The 21,696-nt window shown below is 41.5% G+C and overlaps 1 pseudogene; it reads left to right on the top strand.

The window, feature by feature from the left end:
* Positions 1-20,938: 20,938 nt before the first annotated feature.
* Positions 20,939-21,469, top strand: LOC149139637 (uncharacterized; annotated as a pseudogene).
* Positions 21,470-21,696: the final 227 nt, after the last annotated feature.

Below are 21,696 nucleotides of genomic sequence, written 5' to 3' on the forward strand. Positions count from 1 at the left end.
CCAAGTTAGGGTGGATTTTCCTAAGGTTTTGTGGAATTGGCTTGACATCTGGAAGCATAGGAATGGTGTGTTGAATGATGGATGTGTCATAGGTTTTCAAATCATCATAATTCCATGAAAATATATCCTTGTATATTTTTAACAAATGAATGAAAGAAGATCCTTCATCTCGTGAAATTCCAAGGCCCAAATTGGTGTTTTGAGGCTTATGATCGGATCTTAAGTTAACAAATTCAAATTTTATAGTTGAACTTTGAAGCTTGCAATTAGTTACCTTTATGAACATATCTTTCAGATCATATAAATCTTCAAATTTTAGTACACTTTTAGGTAAATAATTTTCCTTATAAGATTTATTCAACTGCTTGTCATGTTCATCTTCATCGATAATCTAATCAGAGTAAGACCCTTCAGATGTTAGAAAACTCAAGATGTCATTGTGATCGTTAAACACTCTCCAATTAGTTATGTTGTTTGGAATGGAGGGGCAAAAGAATAATTCAATAGAAAATATATCTGGACTGAAATCTTGAGGTGGAATCAGTTTGGAAGAAACATATTTTAGTAGGTCAGTGTTATAGACATTTTTGTGCCTTACAACATTGAGCATGAAATGTCGATAATCTAAGGGATCCAAAGTCCTTAAACATGTTGTTCCTACCCCTAGAGGAACAAGGCCAAGAAACCACAGCAATTCAGAGAAGTTCTCCGGCTGAAACTGCTCAAAAACAAGCCAATTCTGGATCATGTCAACTACTCCACTGAGCATGTGCGCTGAATGTCAACTGCTCCACTTTCCACCTGCATTGAATGTCAACTCCAACAAAGGCTACCTACGCTGAGCGAGTTTGGACAAGTGGCAGGCTCATTCCTTTATGTGTCAATGCCCAGGAAGCTTCCAAAATGACACTTGTATCAGGGAATTCGACTGGTGATGAGTAAGAGGTTCCAAATCTACAAGTGGAAGCAAGAACCTCCAAGTGGAATCAAGAACTGAAAGAGGGAGAGGACACTAGTCACATCTCAGGCTGACTCATCCTCTCTCCATTCATCTATATATGGATCTCTCTCCCATGAGATCTGGAGGCTGGAATTTTGTGAAAGCAAAGAATTGCTGTTGGTTTGAGGTTAGAGCTATTGGGTGATTTGCTTTGAAGGAGGTGAAGAGGAGATTCCTTTCTTCTGGGAAGGTGATGCTGGATTGGGCCTCTTATGGTTGTATCACTTCCTGATCTTTACTTCTTCCATCAATAAAGCCATTTGAGTTTCTTCTATATGCATGTATCTCAATGATGTTTTGTTGTATTTGCATATTTAGTTTATTCTAATCCTTAAACTAGTTATGAATGTATGCTTCTTGTAGTTTCCCTCTCTTGTCATTTTGCAGGAACTTGGTGTAGCTGGGTCAGTGAAAGAGCAAGGAGCAGGGAGCAAGCAGCAAGGAGTGAGATTGGATCAACGAACTAGCAGAAGACATCGGTTAGTTAACTCCTTCTCCTCTCTTTACATTTCATAAAGAAGAAATATTAGATAGTTTTGTCTTGCTTGTTGCTGAGGTACTATCACCCTTAGAGTGGGATAGGGTCATTCCGTATTGGATACTTTTCCCAACAACAAATTGGCGACTCAGCTGGGGATCGTATCTTGTTGGTTTGTTTGTATTTTTGCTATTCATTTCATAAGCTCAGGGAGTACCGAATCGAACTGCATTTGGATTTTTCAAATGCAAAGTAGAGGGCAACTACTCTAGTCCAGTAACTGGACCTGTTTATGATCTGAAGAGCTGATCCACAAGTACTCTAACAGCTCTTAGTGATAGATCTTCATCCTCCTTTGAATCATCCCTTAGTGTGTACTTGATTGATAGCTTTGATTTGGCTAAAAATTGTGATTTTAACTGCAAACCGTAGCTCAAAACCCCGGAACAATTCTCGTTCTGGTTTCAACGTAGACCCAGTGAAGAGGTTCTGCATTTCAACGCAGGTCCCGTGAAGGCTACCTACGCTGAATGTCTGATCCAGGTGGATATTGGTGGCCACCTGCCAAATCCACCTGGACCCCCACCATTGTCTTTCTCAGCATTTTCAGTTTCCTTAATTGTAGCACAACTTACTATTTTTAGCAGCTTTTCGGGTCCTGAACTTCCGGAGCTGTTTTGAGGCCCTAAACGACGTTTTTTGGGGAATCCAGGGGCAACACGAGTCCATGGAATGGACTGGTGTTGCCCGTTCCAACAACGATAGTGCTCGGATAGATCTTTCTAATGAGCTATTGTACGCGTCAAACGGAGATCATATGCCAAAGTTATGACCCCGGGAAGTTGATGTACCAACTTACCCCCAAACGGGGCCCACAGTTTGGCGTTTCATCTCCTAGGGTTAGGTTTTGGAATGTTAAGGGTTTTTCCATTGTTTCTCAACAATAAATAGGCCTTCGAGCCTCATTGTAACACAGTTCAGAGGCATGTAGCCATCACATCTCTTCTCAGAGATAAGCTACCATCGCCCTAGCTAGTTTATTGCCATTTCTGTTTGCAAGCATATTTCAGTATTTTCCATTAATGAAATGAAGTATTATTTCCGCTGCATCTTTGTGTATATGGTTATCTCTGTAATTTGTTGCGTTCCTGTTTAAATCCGGATCAGTGGTATCAGAGCGGTCTGCTTTTTCTCTGTTTTTCTTTGCATGTCCCCAACAAGGTCGGGATATAAGGAGTTAGGGCTTGAACTGGTTGAACCTTTGCAAGACTAGCCTCGCAAATCCCGACGGCCTCCCATGGCAAACGAGAAGAAAGACAAGGGGGCAGGAGATCCCTTCAAAATCTTGCTCGAAAAAGCGCTCGAGCGACAACGGAACGCGATGATGGACAGCTTTGCGCAGATCCTTCAGCGGCTACCCACAAGCGGCGCATCGGCTTCCAGCAGCTCCTCTGGAAACGCCACACCCTTTAAGGTACAAGTTAATTTTGAAATCCCCATATTCGAGGGTCAGATAGACGCCGATGCCGTAGATAAATGGTTAAATCTGCTAGAGGGTTATTTTTTTGTTCATGAATTTTCGAGTCGGGAAAAGATTGTTTTTGCTCTTCTCAAAGCAGTCCCCCACGTCAAGGACTGGTGGGAAACCTACTGCGAGCAGAAGGATGAAAGTACTGGCTCGCTATTTTCAGTCGCACCCACCTGGGATTCGTTCCGGGATGCCATCAAGGAGCAGTACTACCCTGTCGGAAGCTATGAGGATGAATACATAAAGTGGACCACGCTGCAGCAGGGAAGGGACCAAGACGTGCCGGAGTTCACCAATCTTTTCCATACCCTTCGCACAAAGTTGGGTATCAAGGATTCAGAGCAACATTTGATACTCAAATACTGTGGCTGCCTGCACAAGTACATCCAGGAAGAAATACAGTTCCTAAACATCCCCTCCCTCGGCGCAGCATACCGGTATGCCGTCAAGGTCGAGCAGAAGTTTAAACAAAAGAAGCGAGACTTTGGATCTGCGAATCCAAAGCAGGGGAAAGGTGCCCCTAAACCACAGAACAAAGGACAAAGCCAAGGCGGGACAGCCCAAGACAACCAGCCGAAGCTGCAAGCAAAGAGCAACGCCGCGAAGCCGAGAAAGGACACTGGAAAATGGTGCGAGTTCCATAAAAGCTCCACTCACAACACAAGTGAATGTCGGGCCAAGCAGTCACTGGTGGCTGAGCTAAAGGTTTCAGAATTAGATGCATGTTCCGACTCTGAGTCAGAACCCGATAAGGGGTATGAAAAAGGGAAGTAGATCATTGATGCGGATCCCAGCGCCACTGTTGCTACCGCAAAGATCCAGAAAAATGAACCCGAAGATCCAGAGGAGGAGGAGCGTCTCTTCCACTCCCAGATGTGGGTAAAGGGCTCCCCGATACAGTTCATTGTTGATAGCGGGAGTCAAAAGAACCTCATTTCGGCAGAGGTCGTGAAGCGGTTGGGCTTACCGACCACAGCACATCCACAACCATACACCATTGGGTGGCTTCACCAAGGGCGAGATCTCCGCGTGAGCCAGCAGTGTCGCCTTCCATACAACATCAAGCCCTTCACGGATGAGGTATTGTGTGACATTGCTCCCCTTGAAGTTTGTGATGTATTACTAGGACAACCATACTTGTGGAAGCGACATGCTGTGTATGAATCAAGGCCCCGTGCTGTTATTATTACATTGGGAAATAAATTGTTCAGGATACCAGAGGTAGCACCACCTGCCGCCATCTCTTTGATTACTGCAAAACAATGTAGTAAGATCATTTCCAAAACCAGGAAATTTTTTTTCCTGATGATACGCCCTCAAGGGAAGAAGAAGACAGTGGCCGCGGCCTCCAAACAGGGTCCCTTTGCACGGCAGCTACAGATGGACAAGATTGTGGAGGAGTACGAAGACATATTCACCTCCCCGGCAGGGGTTCCTCTGCACTGTCAAGTCAAGCACTCCATCGATCTGACCCCAGGTGCGCCACTACCCAATGGACCAATTTATCGGCGCTCCGTTCTGGAGAACAATGAAATCAAGAGGCAGATTCAGGAGCTCCTGCAGAAAGGTCACATCCGTCCGAGTTCTTCACCCTATGGGAGCCCGATAGTGTTGGTACAGAAGAAGGATGGGACGTGGAGACTCTGTATTGACTATCGGGCACTGAACAAGATCACTGTCCGTAATAGGTACCCGATCCCGCGGATTGATGACCTCCTAGACCAACTAAAGGGGGCAAAATATTTCAGCAAGATCGATCTGAAGTCAGGATATCACCAGGTACCAATTGAACCCTCAGATGTGTGGAAGACTGCCTTCAAATCCAAGGAGGGCCTCTTCGAATGGTTGGTCATGCCTTTCGGATTGACGAATGCTCCTGCAACCTTTATGAGGCTAATGGATGACATCTTGCGGCCATTCACCAACTCCTTTGTAGTAGTATACTTGGATGACATTCTGATCTTCAGCCAGAGTTGGGAAGAGCACCTCCACCACATCCGACAGGTTCTCCAAACACTGCGGCAACACAAGCTATGTGCCAATTTGGAGAAATGCACTTTTGGCATGACCGAGGTTTAGTATCTGGGATACATCATTGATGAACAGGGGGTGCATGTCGATCCAGCCAAGGTCCAAGTCATTCGGGATTGGCCCTCTCCAACCACTCTAACAGAGCTCCGCAGCTTTCTAGGTCTTGCCAACTTCTACCGCAGGTTTGTGTTGGGATTTTCTCATATTTCTTGGGCCTTGAGTCAAGTCACCAAGGGCGGGGCGAAAGCAAAATTCTTTTGGTCTGAATCTCAACAGAAGGCATTCAGGGAGTTGAAGGATCGCCTCTGCACAGCACCAGTGCTCGCGTTACCAGATTTACAACAACCATTTGAGGTCGAGACAGATGCCTCTGACTATGCTATTGGAGCAGTCCTTACTCAACATGGACATCTAGTGGCATATCACAGTGAAACACTTTCAGACACGGTCCGGAAGTACCCCACTTATGATAAAGAGATGTATTCCATTGTACAGGCCTGCCGACAATGGAAGCATTACATTTTGGGGAAGGAAATGGTCATCCACACAGACCACCGACCTCTGCAGTTCATACAGACCCAAGGGAAATTGCAGAATGATCGCCATCAGAAGTGGTCTACATACCTGCAACAGTTCCACTTGAATATCAAGTATAAAAAGGGCAGCACCAATAATGTTGCAGATTGCCTCAGTCGACCACCGATCATGGCGCTAACCACCGTGCTCAACTCTTGTGGGCACGAGACTTCTGATTGGCCACTTCTCTACAAAAGCGACCCAGAATTCGGCCACACATACCAGACACTCTTGGAGGGTCGGCAGGTTGCAGATTTTCACCTCCAGGATGCCCTATTATGCCACCTCGGTCACCTTTGTGTTCCTACAAGCGAGCGTGCCAAGATGATTTGGGAAGCACACTACAGTCGGGCTGCTGGGCATTTCGGGGTCGAGAAAACAGTGGCAGTACTACAAAACTATTTCTATTGGCCGAATCTTCGACAGGATGTTGGGAAGTACATCCGATCATGTACTGCCTGTGCCATTGCCAAACCGACCATTAAGAAGCAAGGCCTCTATACCCCGTTGCCTACCCCTAGTCGCCCTTGGGAATCCATCTCCATGGATTACATGTCAGGCCTTCCTTCCACTAAGCATGGAAATGACTGTGTTTTTGTGGTTGTCGATAGATTCTCAAAGATGGCCATTATGATGGCCTGCAAGAAGAATATCACAGCAGAAGCCACTGCTAAACTTTTCTTTGAATGAGTGTGGGTGCACTTTGGGATCCCACAGTCTATCATCTCAGATCGGGACAGTCGGTTTCTCAGCACCTTTTGGTCCAGTCTCTGGTCAATGCTGGACACCAAACTCACGAAGTCCACAGCCTTCCATCCTCAAACTGATGGCCAGATAGAGGTTGTCAATAGGATGATTATGCACATTCTGCGCATGTATAACTCAAAGCATCCACGGACATGGGACGAGAGCCTCCCCTACGTTCAGCACAGCTACAACCGAGCTCTTCACAGCTCCACTGGCCACAGCCCTTTTCAGGTGGGGTTGGGATTCCAGCCACTATGCCCCATTGATGTGGCCATGCCACTTGCAGCTACTCACATGAATTCAGCTCATGTCCAGTCCGAAACAGATAAGGCCACCAGCTTCATTGAGCGCATCCAACATATTCACCAGCAGGTCCATGACATTCTTGAAAAATCAAATGCCAAGTACAAGCAGCGACATGATCAACATTGGGTGCCACACAACTTTCAGGTGGGCGACAAAGTCTGGTTGCATTTGCAAAAGGAACGCCTTACTGGAGCCTATCGGAAATTGAGACCACTCCGATATGGTCCTTACACCATTACTAAGGCTATGGGAGACAATGCATTTGAGCTCAACATTCCCCCATTCCTTGGCCTGCACCCAGTATTCAATGTGGACCGCCTTCGGCCATACTTTCCACCATTGCTAGACACATCCGACATTGCAGAACAGCTGACACCCACAGAATTAAATCCAGATTGCATGGAACAAGCTGCAACGGATCGGATCATGGACACACAGATCAAGAACACTCGCCAACAGAATATCGAACTGTATCGAGTTGTCAAAGCGGGCCAACTCCTTCAGCAGGGCAAGTGGCTCACCAGGGAACAAGTTCAGCAGAAGTTTCCTCATCTCATGGAGGAGCTCAACGCAATGGGGACCATTGCTTCCTAAGGGGGGAGGAATGATCCAGGTGGATATTGGTGGCCACCTGCCAAATCCACTTGGACCCCCACCATTGTCTTTCTCAGCATTTTCAGTTTCCTTAATTGTAGCACAACTTACTATTTTTAGCAGCTTTTCGGGTCCTGAACTTCCGGAGCCGTTTTGAGGCCCTAAACGACGTTTTCTGGGGAATCCAGGGGCAACACCAGTCCATGGAATGGATTGGTGTTGCCCATTCCAACAACGATAGTGCTCGGATAGATCTTTCTAATGAGTTATTGTACGCGTCAAACGGAGATCATATGCCAAAGTTATGACCCCGGGAAGTTGATGTACCAACTTACCCCCAAACGGGGCCCACAGTTTGGCGTTTCATCTCCTAGGGTTAGGTTTTGGAATGTTAAGGGTTTTTCCATTGTTTCTCAACAATAAATAGGCCTTCGAGCCTCATTGTAACACAGTTCAGAGGCATGTAGCCATCACATCTCTTCTCAGAGATAAGCTACCATCGCCCTAGCTAGTTTATTGCCATTTCTGTTTGCAAGCATATTTCAATATTTTCCATTAATGAAATGAAGTATTATTTCCGCTGCATCTTTGTGTATATGGTTATCTCTGTAATTTGTTGCGTTCCTGTTTAAATCCGGATCAATGTCAAAACCTCTATGTTAGACCTACGATGAAACAGTCCTTGCCTTGTGCAGCTGTGGTTCCCTGTGTCTTTTGCTCAGTTTTCATCCCTGTTTTTGCAGCCTGTTATCAGTCAATGTACCTATCTGAAACCACCTTTCTTTGCCTCCATTCCACCTCGGTTGTATAAAGAAACTGTATTTGTTCTTTGTGTATTTCTTACGTCATTTGCAGTTTCCCATTACGAAAGTGAACTAGTCTTGCTGTGACCTCTTAGATCTAGACCTGTCATAAGTGTCGTTTTGATCTTAGGAGTAAGTTTGTTTGCTGTTCACAGCTGATTGAGCTTTTACTTTCGTCATATGGTTTGAATTTATGTATTTCTAGTGTCGAAACAAGTAAATCATAAGGTGTCTTTTGATTTTGGACTAAAAGCTTGTTTATGTTTTCACTTGAAATCGAATTCAAAGTTATACAATAGCTTTCTTTATATAAACATCAATATTAAGAAAGAGAAAAGAAATACCTGCATTGTGCATTTGCATTTTTACAGCTTGCATGTTGATTTAGGAAAAAGTGCATTACTATGTGCTCTATGCTCTGTGTGAAAAAATGATGTCTTTCTTTTCCCTCAGTAGTTAGGATTTTCATATGTTGAAAAGATAGAAAAGCTTGCTTATCATCTTTAGACTGCATTTAGGAGTTGTACCATACATCTCGTGGTGATCCATAAAGGCAAACTGCTAAACAAGATCAACCTAAAATAAATTGAATGAACATAACAACGCTTTGAAACATAACGCAAACACATAGAGGTCTAAGCTAGAGACGTGTTCCAGCATCGTTAAACGTGATATCTTACCGTTGAGTGGTTGGGTGATTCCTCCACGGTGAAGCGATAAGTATCAATACGGACTTGTGCTCCCATGTACCGTCGCGTATATATTGGGAGACCCCTATAGGAATAAAGCCTTTATCCATAGGAAGCTGTGTCGGCCGCCCTACTGATCGCAATGTAGTGAATACAGCATTCACGAAGATCGACCGCCCGTACCTTAAAACGTATTCTGCGGTTTTGCGAAAAGTTTGGCACACCCTCTACCTAGAACTCCAGAGCAGTTCCTTTTGGCCTTTTTCAGACTCTATAATAGAAAAATTCCATCCGAGCATTTGTCACTTCGGGCTCGTTAAAACATCGAAGGAGACTAGAGTCATCTTTAGCTTTTTCTCGACTCTTTAAAAGTGAAAAAGCAAGTTGTGTCTAAAAGCGTCTAAAAAATTCATTCAATTCAGAAACACATTTTCCCCTTTTGTATTTTGGTTGATCGAGTAATCTGCAATCGTGGGAGAAAGTCAATTAAAACCCCGTCGTTCGCGGAGGCTTACGAGTCAACCGTATTTGTCTCCGGAATCGAAAACAGTACGGACAAAACGAACTCGTTTAACCGGTTCGAAATCTCCTATCAAAGTTAGAACAAGTGTTCCAACGACATCTGAGATTCCGGTTACTCCAAACATTTCTGGAAACCCTGCCTCTATTGAAGAAGTTCAACAGCCACAGAGGGACAGTAACACTGATCCTTGTCTGAGAGCAAATACTTGTGTTATTGAATCAGTTCCATCTGTGACCGGTTAAGAGAGTCTTGCTCCTCAAACAACTGTCGCTGCCGAATCAACCCCTTCTTCGGCACCAGAAATATTTTACGAACCTGACGGTCTTCCCCTTCCACCTGGTCTGATTGTGATAGAGGAAATTGTAGAAGATCCGCAAGCAACTACTCCAACACATTTTGGAGTAGGGGTCACTCTATTTCCCTCTACATCAGAAGTTAGTCCATCACCAGTGGAAGTTCCTGTAGAATCGCTAGACAATCTATTGGATAGAGTCAAAATGTCTGAACAAACGTCGACATCTAGGACTGTGACATCCGACACGGCAGCAGCAGAACCTCCTGCTGCTATTCCAACAATGTACGCCGGTATACCATCTGTCTCGGCAGGTTATCAACAACAAGCCGGAGTCCAATCAGGGACGACGACGTGGTTAGTTCCTATTTCTTCATCCGGATTATCATCTGGTATTTCTTATGTTGAAACTCAACAAACTGATCCAATGTGTCTTCAAAGGCCAATTTACCCTTTAAGTACTGTTTTTCCACCACATGGAGGGCAGTATGCTCTTTCATTTTTCCCTCCTAGAGAACAACCATATGGGAGTTTACAACAAAGTTCAGGTCAAACTAGTATTACGTCGAGCGGTTGGGTACCAATACTGCCTCAAAAACCAGGGGTTGTATATTCAATGCAACCAGTACACCCTGTGTCGAATATTCCCACCACACCTGCTATGGTGAATTCGTCGCAAGTACAAGAACTACCTGTTGTATGTCAACCCCAAGTTTCTCGGGTTGCAATACAACAACCTCTTGTCTCAACGACTCAATCACAATCTCAGGTTAGTGCCTCCTTATCTAGAGCGACTCAGGCTCAAACAAGTACCGTGACTCCTCATCTTGGTCAATCATCCAGTATTGGTCAACAGCAAATGGTCCAACAACCAGAGCTGGTTCAATCTCAACAACCGCCATTCCAGCAATCATATCAAGGACCTGAGCAACAAGTCTTTGTAAGTAATGGGCAACCATGCTATAATGGTTATGCCCATCAACCTTGTCAACATTATGTTGATTTGCAAAGACCCATTGCTCAGGCGATCCCATCTTATCCTGGGTATGCTTCGCCTAACCTGAGTCAACAGTTGCCCTTTGTAGCAACTCTAGAATTACTAGATCTAAACCGGCTGACGAATGATCCAATTTCTTATGCCCCTTGGTGGCCAGCGATTCCGCATAAACTTCCGTCAGATATTCCTAAATTTAATGGAAATCCGGGTGAGGATCCGTCGAATCATGTGATGAAATTCCATCTATGGTGTTCATAAAACACCCTGAATGATGATTCGATAAGACTTCGCCTCTTTCAGAGGACGTTAACGGGTCCAGCAGCAAAATGGTATATTGAATTAACTAGAGCTTCGTTCGACAATTTCAGCACCTTAGCCACTACCTTTTTAACCCATTTTCAATTACCTATAAGGTATGAAACGGGAACGGAAATCCTTACCAACTTCAAACAGACAACGGCCACTCACATATCTGATCATATACATGAGTGGCGATGTCGTCGTAGGATGGTAAAAACGTACGTTCCTGATCAGCTATTAGCTGAATGGTTTATCAAGTCGTTACTTCCCGCTATAACGGAAGATGTGGCAAAGGGAGGAGTCATAACGAAAGAGCAAGTTATCGCTAGTGCGCAATATCTAGACTTGGTCTATACTCAGTCTGGCACGCTCTACGACAAAATACCTGACGCCCCTAGACCGGAATTCTCAATTCCTCCTCCTCCTAAATCAAACAATGACTCTCACGCCGGCGATGGCGTGATTGGAAAAACAGATACGAAATCGACAAAGGCTACATCTAAAAAGGCCTGTAAGATTTCTAGTCAAAATGCAAATGAGGAACTTCTTGCCTCGGAAGTAAATGCCATGTCGACCGACAAGGGCAAACAACTGAAGCAACCAGGGGGCAAGAAGAAAAAGAAAGGGAGAAAAAGGAAACCCCCTGCGGGGTGTCAGATATGCGATGAGGATCATTGGACAAGAGATTGTCCACATATACCTGAAGTTAAGAAACTCTTTAAGAGTTCAAAAACCTCAGAAATTTTGACTGATCCATTTCCAAACCCTGGAACCAAACTGGTTGCTAATCAAAATACTTCCCGATCCCAAGTTCTTATGTTGTCTATATCAAAGCAACAAAATGATGCTTTGACGACGAAAAAAAAGTACGGGAATCCACAGCTGTCGAATAAAAAGGCTAATGAACAACCTAGTAGTTCGACGACAACTTTGACCAAAGTTGTGCCACCCATCATTCCTGAACAAATGATAAGGTCGCCAAAGGGAGTAGTACACAAATCAACATTTAATCCTCGTGCAAAAATAGCACAGAATTATAATATAATAGAGGACCTGGCTCAATCGTTGTCCGCTATGTCGACACTTGAAGTACCGCAAAATTGCCCCTCCCAAGAGCAAATTTTATTATCAGCAATAGGTGGGATTGACCCAATGGATTCCAATCTTGTGGCCTTTTATCATAAAGGATATGACCCTCAGTTACCAGCTCAACTAGCTTTCCTTATTCAAGTGAAAGCCCTCAACAAAACTGTTCATCGAACAATTATTGATGAGGGGGCATCTACATGTATTATGTCGTTGAGTTGCTGGAAAAATTTAGGCTCACCACCCTTGTCTAGATCGTCAACGACATTAAAAGCATTTGATGGATGATCATACACTCCGTACGGGATTTTAAGTAACTTGCAAGTTGAACTGGGGGGCAAAACAGTAGAAGTTGATGTTGAAGTAATTGATGGAAACCTCGATTACAACATCCTACTAGGAAGGCCTTGGATATATGCCATGGCTGCAGTCGTATCGACCTACTTCAGGAAGATTGCATTTCCCTTTCAAGGAAGAATTACAATTGTCGACCAACAAACATTTCTCCCCAACAGTTCACAAGTTACGGGAAGCATTCCAATGATCCATGGAAGCAATCATTCGCTTCAAAATATTGGAGTAGGTCTCCTAAAAGACCCTGCCTTAATGGGTACTTTTTCCCCACTGCCTCCAAGTAATCTGGCGGAAATGGCCACAGTGGAAACCTACAAAATGAAATCTTCTATATCTAATGGATTTGGAAGATTCCTAAACATTTTTTCAGCATGGATCATCGCCCTAATAGAAATATTGTAAATACAGTGGCCTCTGAGGACGGTTCTTATCTCGTGTCAACCTCATTAAAAAATGAAACAAGGAGTCATGAGGATAGTTCTTTTACTGTGTCAACCTCATTAAAAAATGAAACAAATCCCCTTTCCAAATCTCAAAGGTAAACCTTCATTCCAACCACCGAATTGAATGCAATGAAGCTTGGGGGGCATGCACCTCGATTTGAGTTATTATGCTGGGGGCATGCAAACTTATCATCGAGTAGTTTTAGCACAAGTTCATGCTCGTTAAAAAATAAACGCAAGATCAAGCAGTTTTAGCACAAGTTCATTCTCGTTAAAAAATAAACGCAAGATCGAGCAGTTTTACCATGGAATTTATGCTCATTAAAAAATAGAAAAGCGATTGTGAGCAAGATTTCCCCTAGAGTTCAAGCTCATCCAGAAAAAATGAACGAGTAAATAACCATTGTGATCGTAAATTCATCAGCCATAAAAGCCTTGGTCGTGTTTGCACCGTCACCTCCACTTTTCATTTGGCTGATTGTTCACTTCCATTTGATTGTTTACCTATTTTGAGGAACAGCTGCGAAGAGTGATTTCACCTAGCCATCCTTGTGACACTGCCGTGATTGGAAAATTCCAACCTGTACCTGGAATCTGCTGTTATCCTTGTTTATCACTCGTTCCTCGAAAGACGAGTCTTCTTTGAGCTCTTTTCACTGACTCGTAAAATATGAAAAGTTTGCTGATTTTTGGCCTTCCAGCTCGTTAAAGCGACCGGAAGAGCTATCCCTCCTCTAGATTTTAATCTTTTTGGACCTGAGGGATTATTGCACAAAAAGATCGAGCGCTTGTTTAGTTTGGCTCGTTAAAACTATCGAAAATTCATCCCTTTTGTATTCTTTTATACTTTTTCAGACTTAAGGGATTAGATGACGAAAAAGGACCTTTGGAGTTAACTTTAAGTACCTTTTCAGACTCTCTAAAAATGAAAAGGACCGAGTTTTCTTTGTCGCTAGACTCGCTAAATGCATTAAATAGCGACAAACTTGTGTTTAGACGAGAACGAATTTCCCTATCGCTAGGCTCGTTAAAGCATAGCGATGGGCTTGCCCGAAGGGCATGTTATAGAACAAGCATATGTTATCCTCCTCAAGCTTGACAAAAATAAAGAGGTACTGGTCAGAAATGACTGGGGAAAAATTGGGAGAAACTCAAAGCTTTGATGGTAGAAAGTCACTCTTGAACATGACACTTTTCCTCCGTACCACATCGGGTTGGGTTGTTTCATTCACCGGTCACATCACCATGGTCTCGCCATACCATCCATATTTGGGGTAATGCTACTGATCCGTCGTATCAGTGTCATTATATGTTCAAGAGATGTTGTTCAGAAAGAGTCAATCGTGTCCCATCCACTGCCATACATTATCCTTCATCTGTTCATGACCGCCACCCTGAATCATATGTCACAGATCGTTTTCACCTCCATCACAATCATTAGCTCCGTTCCGTGTCACTGATGTGGGATTCATTAAGGCCCTCCTTTGACGGATCGCTTCTTGTCGACATCAACTCATTATCCAAGAAGTTGATCTAGGAACACCCCCCTCAGTAGTTTGAATCTTGCATGCCACAATGGCAAGTTTCTCACTTTCGGCGACAGGTATACATCAATGACCTTCGACCAAAAGATTTTGCGTGGTGTTCGACGCCAAGTCCTCTATTCACACCACGTGAATTGTACTGCAGTACCTTGAGGGTCATCATCATTATCGGTGATTCCTCTCGCGCTTGTTAACAGTTTACATCATTGATTGGTAATCAAGCGATGTCTTTCCACGTTCGACTTCAAAAAATTCTCACGTGGATAGACTTGTACTTAGATTGAATATTGGATGAGATTGAAGACCCCAGATCTAGTTTCATCCATCCGGGCTGTGATATATATTCAGGAAATAAAGACATTGACATGTGCAGCAGATGATCATCCTACTCAAAGGATGATAATTTCATCAAAATTATCAGTCTACCATCAGACGATTGTCTGTTCTATGTACAGAAAAATGTATTTATAAAGCTGAGCATGGGAATGCCCGCCTCAGCTAGATCATGAAAAGCAGCATGAAAAATAATGTATTGTATTGTATCTTATTACAGGTCACCTCCCAGCATTGGATGAACTTCGGATCCTCCTGATAAAGCATTTCACCCGATAAACGGCCTCATACTTTAGGGGGAAACTGTTATAGACATTTTTGTGCCTTACAACATTGAGCATGAAATGTCGATAATCTAAGGGATCCAAAGTCCCTAAACATGTTGTTCCTACCCCTAGAGGAACAAGGCCAAGAAACCACAACAATTCAGAGAAGTTCTCCACCTGAAACTGCTAAAAAACAAGCCAATTCTAGATCATGTCAACTGCTCCACTGAGCATCTGCGCTGAATGTCAACTGCTCCACTGTCCACCTACATTGAATGTCAACTCCAACAAAGGCTACCTGCACTGAGCGAGTTTGGACAAGTGGCAGGCTCATTCCTCAATGTGTCAATGCCCAGGAAGCTTCCAAAATGACACTTGTATCAGGGAATTCGACTGGTGATGAGTAAGAGGTTCCAAATCTCCAAGTGGAAGCAAGAACCTCCAAGTGGAATCAAGAACTGAAAGAGGGAGAGGACACTAGTCACATCTCAGGCTGACTCATCCTCTATCCATTCATATATATATGGATCTCTCTCCCATGAGATCTGGAGGCTAGAATTTTGTGAAAGCAAAGAATTGCTGTTGGTTTGAGGTTAGAGCTATTGGGTGATTTGCTTTGAAGGAGGTGAAGAGGAGATTCCTTTCTGCTGGAAAGGTGATGCTGGATTGGGCCTCTTATGGTTGTATCACTTCCTGAACTTTACTTCTTCCATCAATAAAGTCATTTGAGTTTCTTCTATATGCATGTATCTCAATGATGTTTTGTTGTATTTGCATATTTAGTTTATTCTAATCCTTAAACTAGTTATGAATGTTTGCTTCTTGTAGTTTCCCTCTCTTGTCATTTTGTAGGAACTTGGTGTAGCTGGGTCAGTGAAAGAGCAAGGAGCTGGGAGCAAGCAGCAAGGAGTGAGATTGGATCAACGAACTAGCGGAAGACATCGGTTAGTTAACTCCTTCTCCTCTCTTTACATTTCATAAAAAAGAAATCTTAGATAGTTTTGTCTTGTTTGTTACTGAGGTACTATCACCCTTAGAGTGGGATAGGGTCATTCCGTATTGGATACTTTTCCCAACAACAGTTGGCACTAGCATTTTGTATTCTGGGATAGGAGCTATGTTGAATGTAGTGAAATGAGAATCTTTGAGTCATCAAAAACTTTAAGGTATTTGATATCAAGACTACTAGCCTTCTATAATCCATGTACCAATGCTTCATATTCAGCAACATTATTGGTAGATTCAACTCTAATCTACAAGATAACATAGTTTTTTCTCCATAAGGATTAACCAAAATGCAGCAAGCCCCTACACCTTCATTAAATTTCGCTCCATGAAAATAAAAGTCCAAAATAAACTATCATGCTTATTTACAAGGTTTTCTACAACATTAATACACTTAGAAGAGTCTGTTTGGGAGAAATTTTTAATTTGAGATGAGACAGAATTAACTAAAAAAGGATATTATTGTGCTTGCAAATTTCCAAAGAAAGACTCAAAAGAGTAACTTCCAAGAATATTGTTTGTAAAAACTATTGGTTTGTTTTCTTCATCAAAACCAATCACCAAATGTTTCATGTGTTTTTCCTTATCACCATGAATTTGATTTGGTTTCCCATTGTAGGGAAGCCACATGTGTGACCAATCAATTGCAAAGCAACCATGTAGTTCTTCATACTAGTCTCTACTTAGAATAAAACTATAAAATTCAGGAGTTCTACAACTAATATATCTATTATTTGACAAACCTTTGAATTGGAAGCTAATATTATTAAAAAAAATCATTTCTCCCAAAAATTTGACTTTTATGCAATCTAATTAAATAATCTAAACAACAAATTTCTATGGTGACATATTTAATTTAAGACATACCATGTAAGGCATGACATTTGATGATGCACCAGAATCCACTAGAAAGTTATGAACATTCTTGTTATAAATCTCAAAAGTCAATAAAAAGGGAGGAGTATGGGAATTTGATTTATCTCCAATCAAAATGGCATATGATGAGTCAATTTTATCTGAAGAGACATTAGGAGTTTTACCTTTCCCTTTTGAGGCCTTTGCAGTGACAACAGTAGTTAATGGAGACACAACAACTACATTCAATTGTTTAATTAAAAGCTTATGTTGTTGTTTTAATTAACTAACCTGATAAAGAGAAATGTTTTCTTTGACCTTTTTCATGTCCTTGACAATATTATATTCCATAGTGTCAGAGATTATGAAAGTATTGGATGAAGAAGGAGATTTAGAAGTAGCTAGAAGAGAATTTGAAGAAGGAGTAGATGACTTCTTAATTACGCTTTTTTCCTTATTAGGGAAAGTAGGGGAATTTTGTTTTTGATTTTCTTGAGATGAATTAGCAAGTCCCTTACTTCTAGTACTTATTGGTAGGGCCTCTTATTCTTCTTCATTTTATGAAGTAGTTAGGATGAAATACCATAAACCATGAGTTTCTACTAATTCTTCTTCTTGCAGATAAAGTTGATTGTTCATCTTCATCCTCTTGATCAGATTTGGCATTTGATATAATGGCAGGTGGTTGTGACTGTGATGGTTGAGACCTTTTGAAAATATGAAAGGGACTTTTAGAGGTTTCAACTACTTGTTTTTTAATTTTTACTATTTCATTAGACATTGTCTCCAAAACCTTTTATAATCCTTCCAAGTCAAAATGATACTTGGGAGATTTCTTCTTGGATTCATCCTTGAAAGTAATTTTTTTGGTTTTCTTTCTTTCATCAATGGCAGTTTTCTTTTCAAGAGAACAGGTTTTCTTTTCTATAGATAGAGCTTCTTTCATGTTATCAAGAAATACTATTTTGTTGGCTCTATCTACCAACATAGCAATGTTTAAAGGAAGAGAATAGATATACCATTCAATCTGTACATCGTTCCATGGTATAGAAGTGTCTAGGATATTATTCAACAATTTGTTAAATTTGGAATTAAAATCTTTGATTGTTTCATTTGGATTGGTCTTAATATTTGATAAGTCATTAATCAATGTGACAGTTGTTTAGTCGTCACCAAATTTCAACAAAAATTTATCTTCAAACATATCCCAATTTTTTATTGATCTGGGAGGAAGAGAAAAATAACAGGATCCTACAGGTCCTTCAAATCTGTATGGAAAGAGCTTACAACACAATCTTCTTCAGTAAATCCATTCATATTGATGGCTAACATGCAATTATGAAGATATTCTTCTACATGGAGGCCATCATCCCGCTTAAACTTAGGAAGCCACCTCTCTAGGTGTTTGGGAAGAAGGTTTAATGGTGGAGCCATCTGTACAACCCCAGGGTTATTCCACGGTCTTTGGGACATTATAGAAGTACTAGGGGTAGAGGAAATAGTAGAAGATGTGGGTGATGGTGGTGATTGAGATGTTGTATAAGATGCTCCTGTAGTGCTAGTGATCACTCGACAATTGTGTTTGAGGAATGTTAATGGATGGGATGAGAAGTTGATTATAAGAAGGTAAAGAGGTAGAGAAAGTGGAGGGACCAAGAGAAGGTGTTAAACATACATTGAATGTTAACAAAAGATATGAAAGTTAAATATTGAATGAATATATTATTGGTATGATATCATTTATAGTATATTGTTGTGACCATTGGATTCATATTCCAAGTGGTCTCTTCGACTCCCTTTGGTTGTTTAACTTCCACACGAACCCTTAGAGGATTAGGTGTCCAACATTCCCCCCCACCCCCACCTTAATCAGAAGGGGTATGTATGAGTCCAAGAAGAGAGTTGTAATACAAAATGTGCAAAAATGCATTGCAAAAATAGGTTTAATGGGCTGTCTGAAATGTTGGTACGAGGGGGTGGTTTTATGATTATCACCAACAGTGGAACGCTTAATGCAGTTCCCAGAAATCTTTCAAATTTGGCACAAAGTTGAGGTCTTCTACTAGAGGAAGTGCTCGTAATTCTTTGAATAAGGAGACCTTCAACCTGGAAAAGGGATATCTACAACCTGTGGTGGCTTAAGGATGACCACAAACTTTGGAATGCTTAATGAAATTCTTGGAACTCTTCGAGAACAAGCAAGAATTTGAAGGCTTCTGCTAGAGAAAGTGTCCCCAATTCCTTGAATATGGAGAAGCTCAACTTGAAAAGGGATATATCAACCCCGCATAGATGGTTTAATGCTAACCACCAACCAAACGCATGCTCAGGGGAATCTTTGTCTCTCGCAACATTTCTAAATCTGGTATGGCGGGTTGTGGCTCAGGCTCACTTGATGTGGCTTTGAAGCTTGTATATGACCATCAATTCCCCCTCTCTCAGATGCAATGTGAGATGATGGAGAAAAATCGACTGCAATACTGTTCAATACTCTAGAACAAGTTCTAACATATGACTGAAATATCTTCTTGGTTATTGAAGCCCATTTTCAAGAAGCGATCCATCCAAGATGAATCTTTGTTCTTACAGGAGGCTTGTTTTTGAAGTATCGGTGTGAAGAATGAGTATGTTGACCACAATGCTTGCATGAATGAAGATCAAAACAATGATCTTTCATATGGCCAACATAGTCACAATTGTGGCATTTAAAAACTTTGGCTACGAATGTGGAGGACTAGAATTTGGAATAGGTGAAGGTGAACGCCATGAAGAAAACCAACACTTTGAAATTGAATGGGCTTGGAATAATATGGAATATGAAAGGATGCCTCCTTATCATACCCAAGACGTATTATGTGCTTGTTGTGGACAAGCTTGTCCGATGGTATGATGATTTTCTTGCGAAGTACAGGCTAAATTTTCTGCTTCTGCATGAAATTTTGTTTCTTAATTGGGTGTTAGATCTGAATCAACTTGCTTCTTATGGGAGTTTGTTTGAATGTTCTGAATAGAAACAGGTTCAAAATGATGGCTTGGCTTATGTAACTCATCTTGTTGTAGCTATGATTCAAGCTGCCAAAATTCTACTTTCTCCTATGTATACTGCAAATAGGTTTTAATACCACAAAGTGTTCTTGTTGACTATCACTATGCTTTCAGTAATAGACACAATTATATTTCTCAATAACTTTAATAACTTGTCAATTTGAGCCATAACAAGTGCACCGAATCAACAATCAATGTGCAATAGTTCTTAAGGAAAGAAAAACAAATAACTAAAGAATTCTTTTAATTTCCAAATCAATACAATTTTACTTTCTGCATACATATACTTCTCTCTTAGCACTGGTTTATCCCTATTAGCAATAAGCACATAGGAAGTTTTATCAGCTTTGGTCTTCTGCCTTCATATTATTGGGGCCAAACTCTAGTGATTAGCATTTTGAATATTAAACAATAATTCAATCAGAAAATAATCAATTTGGACTGTGTGCGCCTCTTCACATCTGAGTGAACCTTTCAAATATGTGCCTTACAATAACATTAATCTTGTATTTAACTAGGGAAACTTCAAATGAATTCATAAATTTTCCATTATGCGTGCTTGAGAAACTAGAGATTAATGCAAGACTGAAATTGTCTATGAATGTACTCACAACTAGTGTTTTTTGTCCTATAGGTCACACATATGAGAATCCAATTGATGACCTTTTATCTAAAGTTCAAGCTTCAGATTGACGATTCGAGTGGAGTGGAGAATAATAAAAAACTCATTAATTCTCCATTTACATTAGAATGAGAGAAAACCCAACGCTGAGGGAGGGACTGATGGCCACAGTTAGTGATCCTTTAAATCTATAATGTTAAAATTGAGCACGACTGAGTAGATTTCTACAACTTCGGCCCTTATTATGCACATTAAGTCTTTGTTATAGAGGATTTCAGGGATACCCACGAGAGTTGTTATCGTACAATAAGGAATTCATGGAGCCAAATTGGTAGACTTGCTTCTCACGAGTGATTCAATGGTTTTGGGTGTTGCGTTCGCACATTCATCATCTTCTTCATACCATACACCTTTTTCTATCAAAGAAAAGCTAGATGCTTTGTATTTTTCAAATGACAGACCTTCAGAAGTCATGAGAGTCTCACCAAACTTGAAGAATCTTGAATTCTTGTAGAACACTCATGGTGACTGATCCCACAGTGTCTGTCACTGTGACTTTGTTAGTAGAAGCAAACAATGAAAACAACAATGGACTATTAAGTTCTTTGGTTAGTCAGCAACATCACATTAGGGTTTCAAATGCCAGGGCCTACTCATGGGGTTCAAACTTGGCTTCGAGATTCTCTGGAATTCACCTCGATCAACCTTTTGCAGCACAATACAAGTGATATCAGGGTTCTCGGCCAACTTCTTAGAAATCACGTGTGGATGAGCAAGTTGGAGTTCATTGATCCTCTAATGCTACAACAATTCCTGTTGCTCAAAGTTTGGAAGTGAAAGTGGTTGGGGAAAATTGGGACAAGCTTGCTAAGGAGTATTCATCTTCATCTTCATTGCCTTCCACAATGGCAGGTTCAACTATTTCTGCATTTATGAGTGAAGTTGCTGATCTGATCAGGCTTGTGGATTCTTGGGATATTATGGAATTTCAACTGTGTTTTCTCTGGTGCAGTGAGAGATTACATAGAAAATATATTTTTACACATTCTTAGAATGGGAAAAGCTCATCAAAACAGTGTGGTGAAAAATTACAAAGCGAAGAGATCAAATATGTTTTTGTCAATGTGTAGTTCTTCTACTATAATGCATTAACCTAATCACTGTGACTGTGTGATTGTGTAGGAAAACATATGACCAAAACATTATGGAGAGGAGAAAAGTTTTGAGTCTAGTTTGGGAGAAGCTGGAAACTAGTGGTAGACGCGCACACTAAACGTTA

The sequence above is a fragment of the Pinus tabuliformis genome, chromosome X (assembly GCF_031772625.1).
Source record: "Pinus tabuliformis cultivar Carrire ecotype Pingquan chromosome X, CPIR1, whole genome shotgun sequence".
Lineage (NCBI taxonomy): Eukaryota > Viridiplantae > Streptophyta > Pinopsida > Pinales > Pinaceae > Pinus > Pinus tabuliformis.